Below are 11,168 nucleotides of genomic sequence, written 5' to 3' on the forward strand. Positions count from 1 at the left end.
CAGAGGTCTTCACGGCCACGCCGAGGCACCTCTTCCCCTTGAGGGACCAGCCACATGACAATGGTATAGCACAGAATAGAGTTTATTCAGGGCATGGGGAGGGGAGCCAGGAGGGTAGTAGAGGCAGAGAGAGAGAGAGAGAGAGAGAGAGAGAGAGAGAGAGAGAGCAGAGAAGTAAAGGAGTAGAGGCCGGCCATGACCACATGGAGAGAGGGGGAAGGGAAGGGGGGAGGAGGGGATAGACAGAACCTACAGGCAAGAGAACAGAGAGCAAGAGGGTAAGAGAGAGAGGAGGGGGCAAACAGCCTGTTTTATAGTAGGCAGGCCTACCTGGCTGTTGCCAGATAACCGTGGAGGTGAAGTTTAGACAGAATACTAACATTCTCCCATTTTGGTTTAATTTAAAAAAAAAATTAGAAAGAGGTGATGGTGAAGCAGAAGTAGGGTCGTGGTGATATCTGGCTACTTCCTGCTGGCATTGGGGGCGACATGTCTTTAGGGGGGACCTAGAAGAATGGGTATGGGGGATGTTTGTCCGGTCTTAGGAGAGCTGGCTGTTTCCTGCTGTCCAGGGTCTCTGGAGCCATCTGAGGATAGGTCAGAAGGAACAGGTCCAGTAGAAGCAGCTGTGTGTGTGACAGGAGATGGAGCATCTGGAGGTTGCTTCTCTGGAGCTGTTCTGGATGTGCCTGGACTTGACAAGATGTAGGGGAACAAGATTAAGTACATTTAGGAGAAAGAAAATTTTTCTAAGATGTACATTTGAAACCCAGAAGGATCCCACCCTTTGGAACAGGTAGTAAGTGGGAGCTTTAGGCAGATGTACTTATCTGGATGGCGTCTATTTGGTCCATGGGAGGTAGATCTGAGTAGGTTTCCTGTAGCTCATAAGTTTACAAAAGAGATTACATGAGTTAACAGCATGAACAGTCTTTAAGATGAACCTTTGTTGGATCATATAGTGGAATGTTTTATTAGAGTTAAGCAAGTTTATAGGAACTCAGATGATATTAGGACAGTGGCATAGCGAGAAGAGGAATATGAAGCATTTAATTGATGGCAACTGAGTTTAGGTAATGAGGTAACAGATAATCTATGAACGCTTAGCTGTCAATGTAGTCAGAAGTCTGATAAAGAGTAAACAAGTTATATATTGTTTTTAAAAAGTGACAGAGTCCACTAGCCAACAGTTCCCGTGGTCTCCATAGTCTCTTGGGTGAAGTCAGTTTGGCTTCTAAGTGCAGAAGACACAGGGTTTTTTCTCTGTGGAATGGATACTCATGACATGAGAAATGACTTACCTTGGTTTAGCCAAGTCATTTGACTCAGAACGTCCAGTTTAGTCCACTGCGTTTGTTTGCATACAATCCAGGCTGTATCTTCTAGGAGTCCAGTGTCCAAGTCTTCGGAAACCATCTTAGGTCAACTGATAGAGGCTTTGAGAATTCTGTCGGCCATAAACTTAAGTATAATATTAGCAGACTTCTGACAAGATTGAGACCCAGAAGGATTGGTTGTAACTGAATAGAATTTAATAGCAGTAATAAAAATCTACCAAGACAGAGCCTTTCCTATCCCGTCTTAAGTAACTTTGGCAGGTTGTGTAGGCAGAGAAAAGCACATTTTTGTATTAGCAAAGAAATATTTGGCTAGGACCAGAATAAGAAAGCTGGCAACAGTGGCATACAGTACAGCTGGCAGGTTGGAGCTGTGAGCCACAGATGATTTGGGCAGCAGCAACAGGACGGGACTTCCTACTAGCCTCCAGAAGTCGCTGCCCAGTGTCTTTGGCAGCTAGAGTTTTACAGGTCCAGGGCGGAAAGGGAGAGCCTCCCTCGTGTACGCAGGGAGCCAAGCCATTTGTGCTGGTGGTTGTACATGTGGGGAAGCAAGTCTCAGAGAGTCTCTGACAGGATGTAAGGAGAAGACCCAGAGGAGAGCTAAGAACCACAGTGGGGAAGGGAGCAAGCAGGGTCCCGGACCGCTGCTTTAGGCAAACGGTGGACCAGCCACAGAAGAGGCGAAGGGGGAGGAAGCAAACCGGGTCCTAGACTGCTGCTTCTCAGGCAAACCAGCTGAACTAAGTGGGTCCAGGCAGCCGCAGATGACAAAGGAGGAGGGGGAGTAGCACACGAAAGGCTGACCCCTGGAAGAGACACACTGGGGACTAGAGCTGGAGCCGGTACTCCTGAGGCAGAGAGAACAGTCTCTCCAGGCCTGGCCTGGGGTACTCAGCCACGAGAAATTGTCTTGAGAGGAGAGGGGAAGTGTCTCACCCAAGGGGAGCAATCATGGAACAAGATTCAGGGAAGGACAGGGTTAGCTTCTAGCTCACAAAATCTTTCCTGGGACCATGTAGACAGTTACTCTAGCCAGTGGGGGATGAGGAAGCTTACCAGTTCTAGGCTAGGCTAGTGAGCGTGGAACCTGAAGATGTCTGCTAGAGTCTTAGCAATTCCCCATTTTGGTTTAATTAAAAAAGAAAAATTAGAAAGAGGTGTGAGGTTAAGCAGGTTTCATGGCTAAGAGAACCTAAGGTGGGGAACAGGCAGAACACATGGAAGGAGTATAACGAAGGTAGATAAATGGTCGAACGTAGGGGATTTGTTTCCATTTACCAGACTGCTGGCAGTATGTGTTAAGACTCCTTAAAATGATTGGATCTAGCGTGCCATTAAGTGGCTACTTTAGTCCGTTATCTAGAGGGTATCGTACCCAGACCTTATTGCAGAGGTGTATCAATTTGGAAGGCCTCAACTCAGGCATTAATCTTAGAGATTTGAGGTTTTTCAGTAGACAACCCAGTGGAGGGTGTTTATTCGGGGCAAAGGTGTGGAGAGGAATGGAAGGAAATGGCGGGGGAAGGAGAGAGGAGAGAGAGAAGAGAGAAGTGGAGGTCGGCCATGACCACGTGGAAAGAGGGGGAAGGGAAGGGGGAGGGGGCAGAGAGGAGCTACAGGCAAGAGATCAAGGGATCAAGAGAGGGAGGAGAGGGCAAGCAGCCCCTTTTATAGTGGGCAGGCCTACCTGGCTGTTGCCAGGTAACTGTGGGGAGGAGCATACCTGGCTGCTGTTGCCAGATAACCGTGGAGGTGAAGTTTAGACAGAATACTAACACACCAGCAGTCCAGTTTGGTAGAGTTGAGTTAGCAACAGTGATGACAGGACTTAGCAGAGATAGCCAGGCCTCAGTCTCAGCTTCAGTCAGCTGAGGAACCAGCTTGTTGTTGAGGAACCAACAAGAACACCAGGAGAAGTTCTCAGCTGTGCCTCTTTCAGAGAAACGAAAATCAGTGAAGACTTAAGACCCACAAGTGTTGAACAGCTAGGAGAACCAGCAAGCCAAGCTCTGTCTCCATAACTCCATGGAGTCCTATTTATACCCTCCAAATACCACTCCTCCATGTGCCTTGCATCAGCACGTGTCTTGCACCAGTCCGTAGAAGCAGTAAGAAACTGCAGCAAACCACCAAAACTTGTATGGTGTGTTTCGTTTTACAAGTCCCATCAAATGCACGCAACTATACAATGTAAGGCAGACCAATGCGTGCGTGTTATTAGCAAAGAATCCTTTATCATGCGTCCTTACATGTACTTGCTTTAGTAGAACATCCTCTCTCCTGTGTCTCCTTAAGAGAAACGTTCCTTCACGTGTTTGTCCCAGCAAAACACCATCCAACTGACTTTCCAAAGAACCCTTAAGTTTCTGTAAGACCCCCAGAGAGGGGAGACCCTCACTCAAGTCTCGAGAAGATGCGACTCACCCACGACCACAAGAGACACCAAACTTGTTGCAATAGCAAGAGGTTTAATTAATCAAAGTCAGCGCTGGGTCGAGACTCGTATCCCATGGGCAGAGGAGTGTCGGCCAAGAGGCTTGGGAGAAAGGGGTATTTAAAGGAGAAAACCAAACCAGGGGGGTGAAGGGGGAAATCAAAAAGTGGAACAGTAGTAAATAGTGAAAAGTTTTCAACCTATTATTCAGTTAGCCATAAACCGGGGTGGGGAATGGGAAACATCCTGCACACATTTGTCTCAGGAATAGGAAGGACCTCAACCTAACCCATTGTGGTCAGTCATTTCCTGGAGTACCTTGACCAACCTGTATTTGTAGTTCTGCTATTCTCTGTAGTAAGTCAGTTCCTGGAACGGCCTAGCTGACTTGCCTTCTGGCTCTTTCTTTAACTCAGGCCTGTGAATTTACTAACTTTAATTCAGATGGGGGTCCTGATCTTTTTCTGTAATTTTTGTCTCCTTACATTTTCACTTCACAGGCCAATATCTTTTTTTTTTTTTTTTTTTTTTTTTTTAAAGGGGTGAGGCCCAAACCCGGGGCCTTGCGGTTGAGAGGCAAGCGCTCAACCACTGAGCTAAATCCCCAACCCCGGCCAATATCTTTTTTTTTTTCCTGCTTCTGGTGGATCTGGATGTAGAACTCTCAGCTACTTCTCCAGGCCCATGTCTTCCTGTGTGCCGCCATGCTTCTCGCCATGATGAAAATGGACTAACCCTCTGAGAATGTAAGCCAGGCCATTTACGTGTTTTCTGTTATAAGAGTTGCCATGGTCACACAGTCTCTTGCTTCACTGTAGAGCACTGACTACACAGGTGGTTCCCACCTGAGACATTCTTCCACAGAAGAGGATGTAATGGAAATTACACATCTGGTGAAGAAATGCTCAGATTTTTTAAGCCTCCCAAAGGCTCACAAGCATGGACTTTGGCTTCTTGTCATGTTTTTTTTTTTTTCCCTTGAGAACTTCAGTTTAACAGAACCCTTACCATATTTGTTTTATTTAAAAAAAAAAAAATCGCCGGGCAGTGGTGGTGCACACCTTTAATTCCAACACTTCAGAAGCAGAGGCAGGCAGATTTCTGAGTTCGAGGCCAGCCTGGTCTAGAGAGTTAGTTCCAGGACAGCCAGAGCTACACAGAGAAACCCTGTCTCAAAAAAAAAACAAAAAACAAAAAACAAAAAAAATCATGTGTGGTGCATGTATGTTTGCCTATGCATGTATGTGTCCCACCCAGTGGCTGACACTGAAGGCCTCCCTCAACCGCTCTAAACTTTTATTTCTTGAGACAGGCTCTCTCAGTGGACCTAGAGCTCACTACTTCAGCAAGGTATCTTGCCAATGAGCTACAGTGAACCTGTGTCCACTGCCAGCCCATCCCCACTGTCTCCAGCACTGGGTTACAGATGCGGGCCACAAGGCCGAGTTTTCATGTGAGTGCTAGGGGTCCAGACTTGCTTCCTACACCTGCACAACTTTACCCACTGAGCTTCTGAGTTACCCTGTCGGTCCCCTTTTCTGTTTTTCTTTTTCTCATCTGCTCTTGATTGCTTTAGCACTTCACAACTCAACTTGTATGCTGACTGCAGTCACTGAGGTACACAAGAGACTACCTGGTAAAGACCATGGTCATCAGGGCTCAGCAAAATCCCTGCTGAATTCACATCCTTCACAGCACACCACATGCAGACCCACTTTCCTTATTATTTCTTCCATCAAGTTCTTTCCAAGAGCTCCAAGTTTTGGATCCCAGGAGAGGCTCTTTAGCACAGGTATAATTGCATTCTCTTTCCTTCATGCCCCTGCACAAGCTGGACTTAGGTGGTGTCCTAATTTCATGTCTGTTGCTGTGATAAAATGCTCTGACCAAAAGCAACTTAGGGAACAAAGTTTTACTTCAGCTGGTAGTTCCAGGGTACCGTCCATCATCGAGGACAAGTCATGTCACATCTACATGCAAATTCAGACAAATGACGACAGCCACGCTGTCTGCTTGCTGCTAACACCCAGCTGGCGACATATATATTAAGAAGACTTGCTGCTCAGCAAAAGGCTGGTTCAATCACCAGCATCCACATGGCAGCTCACCAGCACTGTAACTCCAGAGCCAAGTTCCTCTTCTGCTCTCTGCATGTATATCACACACACACAAGCAAGGAAAATTCTCATAAACATATCACTTTTAAAATAGTAAAACTGGGCTGGAGAGATGGCTCAGCGGTTAAGAGCACTGACTGCTCTTCCAGAGGTCCTGAGTTCAAATCCCAGCAACCACATGGTGGCTCACAACCATCCGTAATGAGATTGGATGCCCTCTTCTGGTGTGTCTGAAGACAGCTACAGTGTACTCATAAATAAAAATAAATAAATCTTTAAAAAAAAATAAAAAATAAAATAAAATAGTAAAACTAGGGGCTGGTGAGATGGCTCAGTGGTTAAGAGCACTGACCGCTCTTCTGGAGGTCATGAGTTCAAATCCCAGCAACCACATAGTGGCTCACAACCACCCTCAATGAGATCTGATGCCCTCATATGGGTGTCTGAAGACAGCTACAGTGTACTTACATATAATAAATAAATAAATAAATAATAGTAAAATTTAAAAATAAAGGACATTCCAGTAAATGTGACTCTTGAGAAAACAGGTTAATTTTAGTGAAATATGTCTTGTGAAATATTTGGGACATACACTTAAAAAAACATTCACTGTTTTATCTGACATTCTAGTTTAGCTGTGTGTGTGTTCTATCTAGCAACTGGTTAGTGAAGTGACCTGAACATTTTTTGGCTTCTATAACGTTCTCTGTATGCAGATCATGATGTACTTAGGAGCATTTAAGGGCAGCCAACAGTCCAGAAGTGACGTTCTACTTGTTTATCTTCGTGCTCCAGACTCTAGGCACATGGAAAAAAGCCGCTCTACCTGTAGCCCAGCCAAGCCTGCTGGCCTTATCAAGTTCTCACTGTTGCTTAATCCCTGGAGTATCAGTGAAGATTTGACCTGGCACAGTTCATGGCAAGGACCTCAGTGAGGGAAGCCCTATGCTGACCAGACATATTCAGTGAGCACCTTGAGCCTTCCTGTGAGCAGGTGCTAGTGTGGTAGACAGTGCAACAGAAGGTGTTTATCATAGCTCAAGGCCCAGAGGCACCAGCAAAGCAACCTCAATTAATGAATGCAACAAAGAGCCTCCCTGTTACCTCAGGTTCTGCAGGTTGTCCATGAAAGAACTGTGTCCTACTAGGCTCTCTCGACATGGTCCAGACCCTAAGACACCCCTCTAGCTGTCTTTCCTTAACCTGAGTCACTACAGTTTTATCTCTAAATGTGGCAATGACCTCCACCTGCATCAAATGGAAACCTAGGCAACGATGGTAGGAACCACAGAGGAACGAGAGAATTCAGTGGGTAAAGGCATCCAGTGAATGGTGTGATGGCCTGAGTTTGATCCCAGGGACCTGCATGATAGAAGTGACTCTAAAAAGTTATCAGGGAACAACATGCCTTTTTTTTGTTTTTAAAGCTTAAGAGATCTGGGGTTCCTATGCAAGCTGCTGCCCCTCCTCCCACTTTTTGCAATGAACGTGTGAACCCACAAGGAGGATGCTCCCAAACCAAAACTGCCAGTTCATTCTCCCAGCTCCAGGCAACACAATGCCCTGCAAATTACACAAGATCACCCAAAGTGTTACTCCCAGCCCCGAGTACAGTTCCCACCTCCAGGAAGCTGACCCAGACCCCTGGCCCATGCTCTCTCATACAATCTGCAGGGTAACTTGCTCTTTCTTTCCATCTGTAATCAATTTTCCATCTGCAGCCAACAATCTTGTCCTAAAACTTTGCAGTAGAAAAACCTGATTCAATAACGCTAGCCTGTGGGATGTGGTACTACAGGCCTTTAACCCAGCACTGGGAAGGCAGAGGCAGGCAGGTATCTGAATCCAAAGCAAGTTCAAGTCACTATGGTCTACATAGCAACTTCCAGAACAAAGTTATGTAGTTCTACAGACCTTCTCTAAATAAATAATGTTAGTTTCCCAGATGTGATATGCATGCCCGCCCTGGCCACAATATCTAGCTGAACAACCCTGGCACTACTTTGATGTTTGTTTGTTTGTTCGTTTGTTTCTAAGACACATCTCCTTCTCCTAGACTGGGCTGGCTTAGGACTCAATTTTCCTGCCTGCCTGCATTTCCCAGGTACTGAGAGTACAGGCATGTATACGCCCAGCTAACTGTAAAACACAAGCAGCCCGAAAAATACAAAGCAAACACAGCCGATACATATAGCTCCTTCACTGTTTGCGTATTCGCACATGTGTGCACTAGGCCATGCATTTGTAAAAATGTGCATGACACTTGTGTAGGAGTATGCCTGTACTTGTTTAGACACGTATGCACTCTTAACACAGCGTGGTTTAACTAAAGGAGCTGGTACCACCAGGCTGTTCTGGCTCGATGTCTTCAATAAAATGGACTTAACTGAAAATTCCCCGACATAGATACAAAAGCAAGGGATAGCCGACATGGTGTAGAGAAGCCATTCACTTTCTAGGATCCAGAGCGCCAGCTGACGTGTAGCCAGCCCTCGCTGCGCATGCGAGGATAATGGTAGCGGGAGCCGAGGAGCATGCGCAGACTCCGTACACAGCTTTCCCTGCAACTTCAGCGCTTACAACCTGTCGCCCGGAAATCCATGTATAATTAACAGACGCTCATCCTCTGAGTCGTCACCGCCCACTTCCTCTTCCCGCCGTCCGCAAGCGTGCCCCGGTTGGATGTGTGCCCACCCTGTTTTGTTTCCGGGGAGTCTGTTTTGCTCAAGAACGTTCACAACTTCCGGTGTTCCCTTCGGCCTGTGATTGGCTGATTTTATGAATTAATTAAAGCATGGTACGGTTAAAATTGAATAAACCATTTTTACTCTTAAATAACAGCGTTTAAATTACGAAACAACCGAATAAAATATAATACTTTTCAGCAACATGTTTTTGTGGCTACTAAACAATATTCACCATTACCTAAAGAGGTTTCAGTTTCTGGGTTTTAAATAGGTCGTGGGAGGGACAGAAGTTCTGTGTTGTATGAAAGGAGAGAAGGTTAGCACTCCCCTTGACAAGGATGGAAGAGGCCCTTGGGCCTAACAACACACATACGGTTAAGGCATTGCCACCTACTTCGTGGCATCTAACCACTGTTTTTTTTCGTGTATATAAATTTGGAAGCTCAAGGATGCAATCTTGTACAGATTTCTTGCTACAGATTTCTATTCTGATCACTATTCCCAGCGCGCTCTCGCTCGCTCTCTCTCTCTTTGGTTTTTCGAGACAAGATTTCTCTGTGTGGCCCTGTCTGTCCTGGGACTCACGCTGTACACCAGGCTAGCCTCGAACTCTCGAACTCAGAAATCCGCCTGCCTCTGCCTCCCAAGTATTCCCAGCTCTCTTAACCAGTTTATTTGGGACAGATGTAGACTACTTCTAACAGTTTCATTCTGAGGCTTGGAGGGCTGCATGGTAAGTAGCTCAACTTCCCACCTAATAAGAGCTATTTCCTCATCAACTCCATATTGTTCCTGACAGACTCCAGGGTGTTCCTGACAGAATCAGGCACTTAATGCTCAAACAGCAAATAGACCCTGAGCACTACTCCAGACGAACAGGTAGCTGTGCCTGGGAGATCATATGGGCTCTCCTAAAGCAGGCTGTACTAGGAGGTGGCATCCACACAGGTTTCCTTAAATTGACCGTGGCACCTAATCTGTCTCTTTAATAGCAGAAACTCATGCAGTAGGTACATGTATGTGTATGCTGTGATCTGTGTTGAAGGATATCCATTTGTGTGCATGTGCGTGTACACAAACACATGTACTTGTATACGGCTTATGCTCATGTAAACAAGGGTATATATATGGTATGGGCACACAATGCAAAATCCTAAAAAGTATTAAGACAAAGAAAAATTGAAATCACATACTTGCTTTAATCTCAAAAAACAGAATTGAGAAAGACCTGTGACATTTGAAGCAGGTAACAGGGATGGGGGAGGAGTTGTGCAACACAATGCCCTCTGCACTCTTCACAGTTGGAAGCTTTTAAATAATCATCTTATTTCTTCTAGGCAGGGTCAAATACAGTCTAGGCTGATCTTGTACTCCCATTCCCTATCCTCCTGCCTTCTACTCCCAAATTCTGGGAGATAGGCGTGACACCACCACACCCAATGGGTAAGTTTGCTTTAGTTGGGAGTGGGGAATGAAGAGAGGTAAAAACAAAACAGTATTTATCAAGATAAACACTACCACTGAACTACCTGTAGTCCTGTCTTTTTAAAAAAACAGTCTTATTGGAGCTGGAGAGATGGCTCAGTCATTAAGAGCACTGGCTGCTCTTCCAGAGATTTTGAATTCAATTCCCAGCAACCACATGGTGGCTTGCAACCATCTGTAATGGGATTTGATGACCTCTTCTGGTGTGTCTGAAGATGCTATGTACTGGTGTATTCGCATACATTTAAATTTAAAGAAAGAGACAGACAGAAAAGGGGACTGTTTTCAGACTGGGTCTCAGCTAGTCTTGAACTCTCAATACCTATCAAATAAATACCTATCAAATAAATCTTTAAAAAATTCTGACTCAGTGGCTGAGGCCTGTGCCATACATATCTGTCCCTCGTTTGCATTTGACAAATATACTTCAGAGCTAGGATTCAAGGCGTGTGCCACCGCTGCCAGCCCTCTTCAAAGCTTTTCTGTCTTTTTTCAAAATTATTTTCTTTCTTTCTTTTTTTTTTTTTTTTGGTTTTTCGAGACAGGGTTTCTCTGTGTAGCTCTGGCTGTCCTGGAACTCACTCTGTAGACCAGGCTGGCCTCAAACTCTCAAACTCAGAAATCCGCCTGCCTCTGCCTCCCAAGTGCTAGGATTAAAGGCAGGCACCACCACCAACCGGCCTCAAATCATTTCTTAAGATGCTAGCTATGGAATGTCATCTCTGCATGCCTTACTTCGAAATTAACATAAACATGCAAACTTTGAGGTTATTTTAAAACACCCCCCCCCAAACACCAAGGAGTTTCAAAGCTGATACACCCTAGGGGTGAAATGGCCCACTCACAAAGATGCCAGGACAGCAGCCCTGTTCAGAGGAGCCCATAGTACTGCTTGGGGTAGAATTGACAGGCAGACAAGTAGAAAGTCATGCTCAGGCCCACATGGCTGGAACCAGCTCTTTACCAAAGGGAAGGTGAAAATGTTTAAGGCATTAGGCCATGGAGCAACACACTTCTCTTGTAGGGAGGAGGGAGGCTCATGAACTCCAAAAAGAAACTTCATTCCAATTAGCTGAAAGCTACAGGATTCATAAGGCTTCTCCCT

General features: G+C 45.6%; 1 non-coding gene across 1 annotated transcript; it reads left to right on the forward strand.

Annotated features, from left to right (window-relative positions):
- The first annotated feature begins 8,872 nt into the window (after positions 1-8,872).
- Positions 8,873-8,998, forward strand: LOC114612231. The gene has a single exon (XR_003709964.1). It is a non-coding gene; the product is annotated as a U6atac minor spliceosomal RNA (small nuclear RNA).
- Positions 8,999-11,168: the final 2,170 nt, after the last annotated feature.

The sequence above is a fragment of the Grammomys surdaster genome, unplaced genomic scaffold (genome assembly GCF_004785775.1).
Source record: "Grammomys surdaster isolate TR1022 unplaced genomic scaffold, NIH_TR_1.0 126133, whole genome shotgun sequence".
NCBI lineage: Eukaryota > Metazoa > Chordata > Mammalia > Rodentia > Muridae > Grammomys > Grammomys surdaster.